Source organism: Phyllobates terribilis, unplaced genomic scaffold, assembly GCF_046119375.1.
Source record: "Phyllobates terribilis strain yellow unplaced genomic scaffold, ASM4611937v1 Scaffold_420__1_contigs__length_1611072, whole genome shotgun sequence".
Taxonomy (NCBI): Eukaryota; Metazoa; Chordata; class Amphibia; order Anura; family Dendrobatidae; genus Phyllobates; species Phyllobates terribilis.
The window spans coordinates 1,179,319-1,193,226 of NW_027363180.1; positions in this window are offsets into that span (position 1 = coordinate 1,179,319).

Sequence of the window (13,908 nt, forward strand, 5' to 3'; positions counted from 1 at the left end):
CTCTTGTAGCAACGTCTCCAAACTCTATAAAACATCGGGAACAGTCAGCAGAGGGTTTGATGATTGGCTCATATTGGCGATATACTCAGGGGCATTACTGGGGCCAGGGAAGATTGGGAATGAATAGCGTATTGACTGTTAGAGATGTGATCTCTTCCATTAAAGGGGATGTCTAGTTGGAACAAGTTATCACTGATCTCTGGATAGGTGATGACCTGTCCCAGTGGGAGCACCCCTTTATTATGTGGTATATATGGAGGATGTGATATCATGCAGAGTTCTAGCAGTATTACACTTCGGTCCGTTCTGCGTGCATCTGGGCCATTCCCTATGGAGGAGCGGAGCTGGGGGTAAATATCAGGATCTCGTCGCTGGATCCATCCAGATGGGAGATGTAACGAGTGCGGCGCCCCCCACTGGTGTCTCAGCGTATCATGTATTGGGGAATAATAACTTATTGTCTGGTAAATGTGCTGATTCCTGTCAGTTGTGGTCGCTGAGTGCGTGTGATGGGATGTGGCTCCGTCCGTTATATTATATCACGTCTTATACCTATAATCTCTCGCTGATCGCAGGTGTCTGTCTTCACACTCAGATGAGAAGGAACAAACTGACGATATAGGACTTTTTTTTTTCCCAAATTCAAACCGAGCAATCCTATTGGCTGAGCATGAATGCAGTTACCATGGTGACAGAAGTAGCAGCAGATTTAAAGGGACAAAACACTAATATTGTACTAAAGTGTATTTTATTATATATTTCACATAACTGACTGGGTACACCTTGGTGCGGGTGGGATGGCTTTTTTTAAATCAAAAACCATGTTTACTAAGTACCCTATATTATATATATTCACTATTGCTTTTTACTTACTTATAGCAGGGTATATGCTCATATTGTTTCTATCCTAAGTTTATCTATTTTCTAATAGAGACATGACCAGTCCTCTTTAGAATTTTATAGTGACCCCATTGAGGTCATGGACTGATATTGGGGATTGCAGAGTTGGGGCAAGGTGACAGGTGACAGTAAGTGACATCAAATGAAGGCTATGGTGCATACACAGTAAATCAGTCGTGTTATTCCACAGAAATGCTGTTCTATAAAACACAAAATATCTTCATATGGTGAGGAGTTGTGTTGTGTTTTCATCATTTACATTCTAGCATGGTGATCACATAAAATGTAAAATTCCTATTAAATAATTACTGAATGACAGTAGCCTGTATCCCTGGAGGACAAGTCATTTACCGCTTCACCAGGTTTGATGTTCTAATGCATTTAGATGTTTCAGTATTTGTATATATGTATATATATATTTTTTCCCCCCTTAAGGGTATTCAAGCGCAGACGGTGACCAACTTCTTCCTCGCCTTTGAAGCACAGCTTTCAATTATTCCTGTCGTAAACAAGGTAAAAAGCTTAGAGCCGAACACTATCAGACTCCTTCAGTCCCGCAGCAGGTAAATCTGTGAACATCGCCGGCACTCCTGCTGTTCCTAGCACCGATCCCTCTATGAGCGGCTGTGCAGTAATGAAGGCAGGATTCACCCCAAACTTGCTCATCTTTTTTTTCGATTTCCAGTTCTGGTAATTAGTTATACACATGTATATATCCAGTGGTCAACTCAAAACCTGTGTATGGAAAATCAATTGTTTGCTGTATGCATCGCATTTGTAGGATGCACACTGTTCATTTCATTATGGAGCGGAGTAGGAGGAGACTTTCATTACTGTTCCCTTTACTTCCTCCCTGCTGATAGGAAATGCCATGCTGTTTGCTTGTGTCCTGTGATTACAGCAGCCTGCAACAGTTTTCAAGCGTGCACTTCCCGGCTCAGGCATCAAGCAGTAAATGATAAAATTAAAACGCTGCTATCCCTTTGTTAGTCACTTTTTTATCTTCTTCCCCCTTCTACGAATGCTGTAGTCCATTATTCTAGAACTGCTCTGAAAATGGTTCTCTCTGGAGTGTTGGGATTTGGGTTTAGGGTGGGTTAGGGAATTGAAGTTCAGATACTTTGTTCATGTTTTATACTATGGAATTACTATGTCATGTGTGTTATTTGAAAGATGGAAAATTTGTATTTGGAGTTTTTCAATAAAAATTATTTGATTAAAAAAAAATCATGAAATTAAAATTCCTCCCGTTCTTGAGAAAGAATAGGATTTTTACTAAGAGGTAAATTGCACGTTCCTTGTTTTACAGGCACTTTACATTTTTGCTAGTTTTGTGCGGTTACACAATCCCTTCTAAAGGCCAGTGCCAGTTGTACATCTCTCCCTAAACTCTTGTTCAGCACTATATTTTATGCCAGTTTTATTATATGGTTTCTAGATGTTGTCCAGCTTTGATAAATAATTAGTATTTATACTTTTGCTTTTAGATAGACTTGAAGAATGCAGATCCGGAGAGGGTGGAGAAACAAATTGAGAAGATGTTTGACATTCCCGCTAGTGACTGTATCCGGGTACAATGCGCTCCAGATCAAAATCATTCCTGTAGGCAAATTTAACTTCGCTGTCTGTACCTTGTCTTTTTTTTTTTTTTCTACAAAATTTGGCTGGAAAAGGGGCAATGTAGCGAGGAATTTACATCAATTTTTGGTGTTAAAAAAACACGAAACTATTTTGTGATGCATCATTTTTGCGCAAAAATGTGCAGCTTCCTATTTTACAGCACTCTTGCAACTTTTAGAAATTGGGCTTGGAAAGCTACACAGGTCTAAGAACGACTGGTGACGTTAAAAGTGGATAAAGATACACGGTGGCTCAGTGGATAAAGATACACGGTGGCTCAGTGGTTAGCATTGGTGCTTTGCAGCACTGGGATCCTGGTTTCAAATCCCACCAAGGATGACATCTGCAAGAAGTTTGTATGTTCTCCCCATGTTTGCGTCGGTTTCCTCCCACACTCCAAAGACATACTGATAGGGAATGTAGATTGTGAGCCCCAATGGGGACAGCAATGATAATGTCTGTAAAGCGCATCGGAATAGGTTGATGCTATATAAGTGAGTAAAATGAATAAATAAAGATGGAAGTGCTGCATAAACATTTATCAAACATCGTGCAACTCTTTGATACATTTGGCACAAATAATGGTAACACAACCACAAGCAAAACTGACCTGGGGAAGTCGCTTTATGATACATTTTTCGGAAAGAATTTGAAAGATTTAAAGCGTTAGAAATGAACAAGATTATCCAATATCACAGAAAAAGGAAAAGTCTCCAGATGTTTTTATGCCGGATGCCGGTATGTGTCCATACCTAAAGAAGAGCTGTCAGAAGAATGGGTAAGGAATCCTTTAGTAAACATAAATATCCATAGGGGATTTGAGTGTTAAAAAAAAAAGATCATCTGAAAGATTTTGTGATCTGCGTTTACATGTGTAGCGTCGGCGTCCCTGCCTCCTGCTAGGCAGGGACGCTGTTCCCCTCACCTCTCCGCTCCGTGCCCGGCGTCTTCCTCCCGCTCTGCTGGCAGCGCGCGCTGCTTCCCGGCCACGGTGCTTAGGGCGCGCGCGGGCGCGCTCCCCCTCTCTTAAAGGGGCCGCGTGCGTCGTCCTAAGGAGTCCCCGGCCAATGGCCGGAGGACTTCACCATATATAAGGTACCTCCTCCAAAATGGAGGTGCCCGAGCAATGTTGTTGCAAAGCCTTCACTCTGCTTCAGCCCTCAGGTCCCGTTACCAGTTACCTGCCAGATTCCTGCTTGTTACCTGCCAGTCACCTGCCAGATTCCTACTTGATACCTGCCTGATATCCGCTTACCTGCTTGCAAGACTGCGGTCCGACGGTCTGCCTTCCGACACCTGTCAGTCTGTCTATGGACCAGTCTGCCCGCTCACCTGGGAGCGCTCACCTGCTACCTGCCTGCTAGCCTACCTGGAGGCTCTGCCGTCACTTGCCGTGACCACCTGCCTGTCCAGAGACTCTTGCCCGCTCACCTGGGAGCGCTCACCTGCTACCTGCCTGCTAGCCTACCTGGAGGCTCTGCCGTCACTTGCCGTGACCACCTGCCGGTCCAGAGACTCTTGCCCGCTCAAATGGGAGCGTCCACCTGCTACCTGTCTGCTAGTCTACCTGGAGGCTCTGCCGTCACTTGCCGTGACCACCTGCCTGTCCAGAGACTCTTGCCCGCTCAACTGGGAGCGTCCACCTGCTACCTGTCTGCTAGTCTACCTGGAGGCTCTGCCGTCACTTGCCGTGACCACCTGCCCGTCCAGAGACTCCTGCCCGCTCACCTGGGAGCATCCACCTGCTACCTGTCTGCTAGTCTACCTGGAGGTTCTGCCGTCACTTGCCGTGACCACCTGCCTGTCCAGAGACTCTCGCCTGCTCACCTGGGAGCGCTCACCAGCCACCTGCCTGCTGTCCTTCTACCCAGAGACTGTCCCTGTCACTTGCCGTGACTACCTGCCCTTCTACCCAGAGACTGTCCCTGTCACTTGCCGTGACTACCTGCCCTTCTACCCAGAGACTGTCCCTGTCACTTGCCGTGACTACCTGCCCTTCTACCCAGAGACTGTCCCTGTCACTTGCTGTGACTACCTGCCCGTCTTCCCTGGGAGCCACCCGCTTCCTTACAAGGACCGCCCCATTGTATAGTTGCTCAGAGGTTCCACCTCCCAGACCCGTTACAGTTTGCTCGGGCCATGGAACCCGGTGGCACCCAAGCTCCCTCGCTCTCGGACCTATGTCATGAACTTTCCCGTCAGAGGTCCCAACAGGAGTCCATCCTGAGTCACCTGCGTGGTGTTAACTCCCGCCTGGACACATTGACTACCTCTTCGAGAGCTGCCTCCACTCGCACACTTACTACCCCGGCACCGCCGCAGCCCATCAACACCATGGCATCTCTTCCCGGTCCCCGCCTCTCCGCCCCTCCTCGTTTTGGCGGAGATCCCAGCCAGGCACAGGGCTTCATTAACCAGTGCACTCTGCACTTCGAACTGTTGACACACCAGTTTTCCAGCGACCGAGCCAGAGTAGCCTTCATCATGTCCCATCTCACGGGAGAGGCACTGGCTTGGCTAAATCCTCTATGGGAGAGAGGAGACCCCCTGGTGTCCAACCTGCCAGCCTTTCTCATGGCCTTCCGGAAAGTCTTCGACGAACCAGAACGGAAGACCTCATCCGCATCATCTCTGCTACGCCTCCGTCAAGGAAATCTCTCCGTGGGCCAATACGCCATACGGTTCCGTACCCTTGCTTCGGAGCTGGCCTGGGATAACGACGCCCTGGTGTCTGTCTTTTGGGAGGGTCTGTCCGGCCGTATTAAAGATGAACTCGCCGGTCGGGACATTCCTACCACTCTCGACGACTTAATAACACTTGCCACCCGGATCGACATCCGGTTCCAGGAGCGCGCCAAAGAGGTCACCCGTGAGAGGAGGTTTCCACGTCTAGCCCCTACCTTCCAGAAACCTGTCACTTCTCCCGTTACTACCCAGGCGCACTCACCTGAGCCTATGCAGGTCGACCAGACCAAGATGGTCAAAACCCGTCAAGAGTTACGCCGAGCCGAGGGGAGCTGCTTCTACTGTGGCAGTAAGTTGCACCGGATCCGTTCCTGCCCGGAGAGGTCGGGAAACGCCTGTGTCTAGGATCGCTCAGAGAGGTCGTCCTAGACAAGAGTAAACCCTCTCCATCTCTGTTGCTGTCGGTCTCTATCATCTGCGGGGAGAACCGTTATTTTGAACTAGCCCAACTTGACTCTGGAGCTGCCGGAAATCTCATTTCTCAGTCTCTGGTAGAGAAATACCGCATTCCCACCAAACCTCTAGCTGTACCCTTATCTGTCGCTGCCGTGGATGGGGGCCTCTTACCACATCCCATCCAACTCATCACCGAATCCATAACCCTGCAGGTGGGAATGCTGCACTCTGAGAGCATCTTCTTTCATGTTCTGCCTGGACTCTCTCATGCCCTCTTATTAGGCCTACCTTGGCTTCAGAGACATGCACCCGTGCTTGATTGGCAGACCGGAGAAGTCCTTCGCTGGGGACAGGACTGCCATAAGACTTGCTTAGTTCCCGTCCATCCTGTCCGTCCTTCTCCTACTCCAGCCAATCTACCTGGTCTTCCGGCTCCTTATTGGTCGTATGCGGACGTCTTTAATAAAAAGGAGGCAGAGACATTACCCCCTCATAGACCATACGACTGCCGAATCGACCTGATGCCCGGCGCTACTCCTCCCCGTGGGCGCATTTACCCTTTGTCCGCTGCTGAGACCCGATCCATGTCAGAATATAATGAGGAGAATCTGGCCCGGGGATTCGTCCGGAAATCTAATTCCCCGGCGGGAGCAGGCTTCTTTTTCATCAAAAAGGACAGCTCACTCCGTCCCTGTATAGACTATAGAGGCCTTAACCAGATCACGGTGAAGAATAAATACCCCCTTCCGCTCATTCCGGAATTATTTGACCGTCTGAGGGGGGCTAGAATCTTCACCAAGCTGGACCTCCGTGGGGCGTATAACCTGGTCCGTATCCATCAGGGGGATGAATGGAAGACGGCATTCAACACCCGGGACGGCCACTATGAATACCTGGTAATGCCCTTCGGTCTCTGTAACGCTCCCGCCGTCTTTCAAGAGTTGGTCAATGACATCTTCTGGGACCTTCTCTACTCCTGCGTAGTGGTGTACCAGGACGACATCTTGGTCTTCTCTCCGGATCTCCCCACACACCGGGGGGATGTTCGTCAGGTTCTGCTCAGGCTCAGGCAGAACCACCTCTACGCTAAATATGAGAAGTGCCTCTTTGAGCAGACCTCGCTTCCGTTTCTGGGCTACATAATCTCTCAGACCGGCCTACAAATGGATCCTGAGAAACTGTCTGCCATCCAGAAGTGGCCCGACCAGAGGGGTTGAAAGCTATTCAGCGGTTCCTGGGTTTCGCCAACTACTACCGCCTCTTCATACCGCACTTCTCTTCCCGGACTGCCCCAATCTCTGCGCTCACCAGTAAGGGCACTAATTACAGAAAATGGCCGCCCGAAGCAGAGGAAGCCTTTCTTTCCTTAAAACAGGCTTTCTCTTCCGCCCCGGTGCTGCATCGTCCGGACGGCAACAAACAATTCTTCCTGGAAGTTGACGCCTCCTCCTCTGGAGCCGGAGCGGTACTTACCCAAAAGTCGCCTTCCGGAAAAATGGTAACTTGCGGCTTCTTCTCCAAACTCTTCTCCTCTTCTGAGCGCAATTATTCTATAGGAGATCGAGAGTTATTGGCCATTAAGCTGGCACTGGAGGAGTGGCATTACCTGCTCGAGGGGGCTCTTCACCCGGTAATTATTTACACGGACCACAAGAACTTGGCTTACCTCCAGAGCGCCCAGAGACTTAACCCGCGCTAAGCCCGGTGGTCCTTGTTTTTTGCCCGCTTTGATTTCGTTCTTCATTTTCGCCCGGCAGACAAAAACATCAAAGCTGACGCCTTGTCCCGATCCTTCCTGGTGTCTGACCTAGAGGAGGAACCGAAGCACATCATTGATCCCGCCAGAGTAATGCAGGTGGCTCCCGTGAATCTAAATCGTCTCCGTCCCGGTAAGACGTTCGTAACAGTACCTGATCGGAAGAAGGTCCTACTCTGGGGTCACTCATCTAAGCTAGCTGGCCACGCCGGTCAGAAAAAGACCCTCCAGCTTATTACCCGGCATTACTGGTGGCCTACCCTGCACAAGGATGTAATAGACTTTGTTTCAGCCTGTGTGTCCTGCGCCCGCAACAAAGTTTCGAGACACCTGCCAGCCGGTCGCCTCCTTCCTCTTCCAGTACCTGCTGCCTGGTGGCAGCATATAGCTATGGACTTTATAACGGATCTCCCTGTCTCTGCCGGTTGTACGGTCATTTGGGTGGTCGCTGACCGCTTTTCCAAGATGGCGCACTTCATTCCCCTGCCGGGTCTCCCGTCTGCACCCGAACTGGCTAAAGACTTTATCCGCCACATCTTCCGTCTCCATGGCCTGCCCCTCCACATCGTGTCGGATCGTGGGGTTCAGTTCACCTCACGCTTCTGGAGAGCCACATGTAAGCTGCTTGACGTTACCCTGGACTTCTCCTCCACTTACCACCCACAGTCCAATGGCCAAGTGGAGCGGATCAATCAGATCCTGACCAGTTACCTCCGGCACTTCGTTAATGCCCACCATTCGGACTGGGTGGATCTCCTACCATGGGCTGAATTCTCTTACAATAATCACGAGAGCGAATCTTCCTCCAAATCCCCGTTTTTTGTAGTCTTCGATCAGCATCCTCGGATCCCATTTCCCGTCTCCACCTCGGTGGACAATCCGGCTGCGGAATCTCTCATTAGCAAATTCTCCTCCATTTGGGAGAGTACCCGATCCGCACTCCTTCAGTCGTCCGAGCGGATGAAAAAACACGCTGACAAAAAACGACTGGATCCTCCACAATTCCGTCCTGGAGATAAAGTCTGGCTCTCGTCCAAGTATGTCCGGCTCAAGATTCCCTCCTACAAGTTAGGGCCTCGGTTCATCGGCCCACTGGAAGTTATCAAACAAATCAATCCGGTGGCCTATAAATTGAAACTCCCGGCCAACTTACGGATCCCTAACTCCTTCCATGTATCTCTCCTCAAACCCGTGGTACTTAACTCTTTTTCCAAGTCTACAGGTACGCCCCCTGCTCCGGTTTCCGCTGAGAACGAATTTGAAGTAGAGAACATTCTGGCCACCAAATGGGTAAGAGGAAAAACCTTTTTTCTGGTAGATTGGAAGGGGTTTGGTCCTGAGGAGAGAACGTGGGAGCCCCGGGAGAACATCCATGCCCCTCTCATCCTTGATAAATTTCTCTCTGGCTTAAAAAAAGGGGGGCCTAAAGGGGGGGGTACTGTAGCGTCGGCGTCCCTGCCTCCTGCTAGGCAGGGATGCTGTTCCCCTCACCTCTCCGCTCCGTGCCCGGCGTCTTCCTCCCGCTCTGCTGGCAGCGCGCGCTGCTTCCCGGCCACGGTGCTTAGTGCGCGCGCGCTCCCCCTCTCTTAAAGGGGCCGCGCGCGTCGTCCTAAGGAGTCCCCGGCCAATGGCCGGAGGACTTCACCATATATAAGGCACCTCCTCCAAAATGGAGGTGCCCGAGCAATGTTGTTGCAAAGCCTTCACTCTGCTTCAGCCCTCAGGTCCCGTTACCAGTTACCTGCCAGTCACCTGCCAGATTCCTGCTTGTTACCTGCCAGATTCCTGCTTGTTACCTGCCAGTCACCTGCCAGATTCCTGCTGGATACCTGCCTGATATCCGCTTACCTGCTTGCAAGCCTGCGGTCCGACGGTCTGCCTTCCGACACCTGTCAGTCTGTCTATGGACCAGCCTGCCCGCTCACCTGGGAGCGCTCACCTGCTACCTGCCTGCTAGCCTACCTGGAGGCTCTGCCGTCACTTGCCGTGACCACCTGCCTGTCCAGAGACTCTTGCCCGCTCACCTGGGAGCGCTCACCTGCTACCTGCCTGCTAGCCTACCTGGAGGCTCTGCCGTCACTTGCCGTGACCACCTGCCGGTCCAGAGACTCTTGCCCGCTCAAATGGGAGCGTCCACCTGCTACCTGTCTGCTAGTCTACCTGGAGGCTCTGCCGTCACTTGCCGTGACCACCTGCCTGTCCAGAGACTCTTGCCCGCTCAACTGGGAGCGTCCACCTGCTACCTGTCTGCTAGTCTACCTGGAGGCTCTGCCGTCACTTGCCGTGACCACCTGCCCGTCCAGAGACTCCTGCCCGCTCACCTGGGAGCATCCACCTGCTACCTGTCTGCTAGTCTACCTGGAGGTTCTGCCGTCACTTGCCGTGACCACCTGCCTGTCCAGAGACTCTCGCCTGCTCACCTGGGAGCGCTCACCAGCCACCTGCCTGCTGTCCTTCTACCCAGAGACTGTCCCTGTCACTTGCCGTGACTACCTGCCCTTCTACCCAGAGACTGTCCCTGTCACTTGCCGTGACTACCTGCCCTTCTACCCAGAGACTGTCCCTGTCACTTGCCGTGACTACCTGCCCTTCTACCCAGAGACTGTCCCTGTCACTTGCTGTGACTACCTGCCCGTCTTCCCTGGGAGCCACCCGCTTCCTTACAAGGACCGCCCCATTGTATAGTTGCTCAGAGGTTCCACCTCCCAGACCCGTTACAGTTTGCTCGGGCCATGGAACCCGGTGGCACCCAAGCTCCCTCGCTCTCGGACCTATGTCATGAACTTTCCCGTCAGAGGTCCCAACAGGAGTCCATCCTGAGTCACCTGCGTGGTGTTAACTCCCGCCTGGACACATTGACTACCTCTTCGAGAGCTGCCTCCACTCGCACACTTACTACCCCGGCACCGCCGCAGCCCATCAACACCATGGCATCTCTTCCCGGTCCCCGCCTCTCCGCCCCTCCTCGTTTTGGCGGAGATCCCAGCCAGGCACAGGGCTTCATTAACCAGTGCACTCTGCACTTCGAACTGTTGACACACCAGTTTTCCAGCGACCGAGCCAGAGTAGCCTTCATCATGTCCCATCTCACGGGAGAGGCACTGGCTTGGCTAAATCCTCTATGGGAGAGAGGAGACCCCCTGGTGTCCAACCTGCCAGCCTTTCTCATGGCCTTCCGGAAAGTCTTCGACGAACCAGAACGGAAGACCTCATCCGCATCATCTCTGCTACGCCTCCGTCAAGGAAATCTCTCCGTGGGCCAATACGCCATACGGTTCCGTACCCTTGCTTCGGAGCTGGCCTGGGATAACGACGCCCTGGTGTCTGTCTTTTGGGAGGGTCTGTCCGGCCGTATTAAAGATGAACTCGCCGGTCGGGACATTCCTACCACTCTCGACGACTTAATAACACTTGCCACCCGGATTGACATCCGGTTCCAGGAGCGCGCCAAAGAGGTCACCCGTGAGAGGAGGTTTCCACGTCTAGCCCCTACCTTCCAGAAACCTGTCACTTCTCCCGTTACTACCCAGGCGCACTCACCTGAGCCTATGCAGGTCGACCAGACCAAGATGGTCAAAACCCGTCAAGAGTTACGCCGAGCCGAGGGGAGCTGCTTCTACTGTGGCAGTAAGTTGCACCGGATCCGTTCCTGCCCGGAGAGGTCGGGAAACGCCTGTGTCTAGGATCGCTCAGAGAGGTCGTCCTAGACAAGAGTAAACCCTCTCCATCTCTGTTGCTGTCGGTCTCTATCATCTGCGGGGAGAACCGTTATTTTGAACTAGCCCAACTTGACTCTGGAGCTGCCGGAAATCTCATTTCTCAGTCTCTGGTAGAGAAATACCGCATTCCCACCAAACCTCTAGCTGTACCCTTATCTGTCGCTGCCGTGGATGGGGGCCTCTTACCACATCCCATCCAACTCATCACCGAATCCATAACCCTGCAGGTGGGAATGCTGCACTCTGAGAGCATCTTCTTTCATGTTCTGCCTGGACTCTCTCATGCCCTCTTATTAGGCCTACCTTGGCTTCAGAGACATGCACCCGTGCTTGATTGGCAGACCGGAGAAGTCCTTCGCTGGGGACAGGACTGCCATAAGACTTGCTTAGTTCCCGTCCATCCTGTCCGTCCTTCTCCTACTCCAGCCAATCTACCTGGTCTTCCGGCTCCTTATTGGTCGTATGCGGACGTCTTTAATAAAAAGGAGGCAGAGACATTACCCCCTCATAGACCATACGACTGCCGAATCGACCTGATGCCCGGCGCTACTCCTCCCCGTGGGCGCATTTACCCTTTGTCCGCTGCTGAGACCCGATCCATGTCAGAATATAATGAGGAGAATCTGGCCCGGGGATTCGTCCGGAAATCTAATTCCCCGGCGGGAGCAGGCTTCTTTTTCATCAAAAAGGACAGTTCACTCCGTCCCTGTATAGACTATAGAGGCCTTAACCAGATCACGGTGAAGAATAAATACCCCCTTCCGCTCATTCCGGAATTATTTGACCGTCTGAGGGGGGCTAGAATCTTCACCAAGCTGGACCTCCGTGGGGCGTATAACCTGGTCCGTATCCATCAGGGGGATGAATGGAAGACGGCATTCAACACCCGGGACGGCCACTATGAATACCTGGTAATGCCCTTCGGTCTCTGTAACGCTCCCGCCGTCTTTCAAGAGTTGGTCAATGACATCTTCTGGGACCTTCTCTACTCCTGCGTAGTGGTGTACCAGGACGACATCTTGGTCTTCTCTCCGGATCTCCCCACACACCGGGGGGATGTTCGTCAGGTTCTGCTCAGGCTCAGGCAGAACCACCTCTACGCTAAATATGAGAAGTGCCTCTTTGAGCAGACCTCGCTTCCGTTTCTGGGCTACATAATCTCTCAGACCGGCCTACAAATGGATCCTGAGAAACTGTCTGCCATCCAGAAGTGGCCCGACCAGAGGGGTTGAAAGCTATTCAGCGGTTCCTGGGTTTCGCCAACTACTACCGCCTCTTCATACCGCACTTCTCTTCCCGGACTGCCCCAATCTCTGCGCTCACCAGTAAGGGCACTAATTACAGAAAATGGCCGCCCGAAGCAGAGGAAGCCTTTCTTTCCTTAAAACAGGCTTTCTCTTCCGCCCCGGTGCTGCATCGTCCGGACGGCAACAAACAATTCTTCCTGGAAGTTGACGCCTCCTCCTCTGGAGCCGGAGCGGTACTTACCCAAAAGTCGCCTTCCGGAAAAATGGTAACTTGCGGCTTCTTCTCCAAACTCTTCTCCTCTTCTGAGCGCAATTATTCTATAGGAGATCGAGAGTTATTGGCCATTAAGCTGGCACTGGAGGAGTGGCATTACCTGCTCGAGGGGGCTCTTCACCCGGTAATTATTTACACGGACCACAAGAACTTGGCTTACCTCCAGAGCGCCCAGAGACTTAACCCGCGCTAAGCCCGGTGGTCCTTGTTTTTTGCCCGCTTTGATTTCGTTCTTCATTTTCGCCCGGCAGACAAAAACATCAAAGCTGACGCCTTGTCCCGATCCTTCCTGGTGTCTGACCTAGAGGAGGAACCGAAGCACATCATTGATCCCGCCAGAGTAATGCAGGTGGCTCCCGTGAATCTAAATCGTCTCCGTCCCGGTAAGACGTTCGTAACAGTACCTGATCGGAAGAAGGTCCTACTCTGGGGTCACTCATCTAAGCTAGCTGGCCACGCCGGTCAGAAAAAGACCCTCCAGCTTATTACCCGGCATTACTGGTGGCCTACCCTGCACAAGGATGTAATAGACTTTGTTTCAGCCTGTGTGTCCTGCGCCCGCAACAAAGTTTCGAGACACCTGCCAGCCGGTCGCCTCCTTCCTCTTCCAGTACCTGCTGCCTGGTGGCAGCATATAGCTATGGACTTTATAACGGATCTCCCTGTCTCTGCCGGTTGTACGGTCATTTGGGTGGTCGCTGACCGCTTTTCCAAGATGGCGCACTTCATTCCCCTGCCGGGTCTCCCGTCTGCACCCGAACTGGCTAAAGACTTTATCCGCCACATCTTCCGTCTCCATGGCCTGCCCCTCCACATCGTGTCGGATCGTGGGGTTCAGTTCACCTCACGCTTCTGGAGAGCCACATGTAAGCTGCTTGACGTTACCCTGGACTTCTCCTCCACTTACCACCCACAGTCCAATGGCCAAGTGGAGCGGATCAATCAGATCCTGACCAGTTACCTCCGGCACTTCGTTAATGCCCACCATTCGGACTGGGTGGATCTCCTACCATGGGCTGAATTCTCTTACAATAATCACGAGAGCGAATCTTCCTCCAAATCCCCGTTTTTTGTAGTCTTCGATCAGCATCCTCGGATCCCATTTCCCGTCTCCACCTCGGTGGACAATCCGGCTGCGGAATCTCTCATTAGCAAATTCTCCTCCATTTGGGAGAGTACCCGATCCGCACTCCTTCAGTCGTCCGAGCGGATGAAAAAACACGCTGACAAAAAACGACTGGATCCTCCACA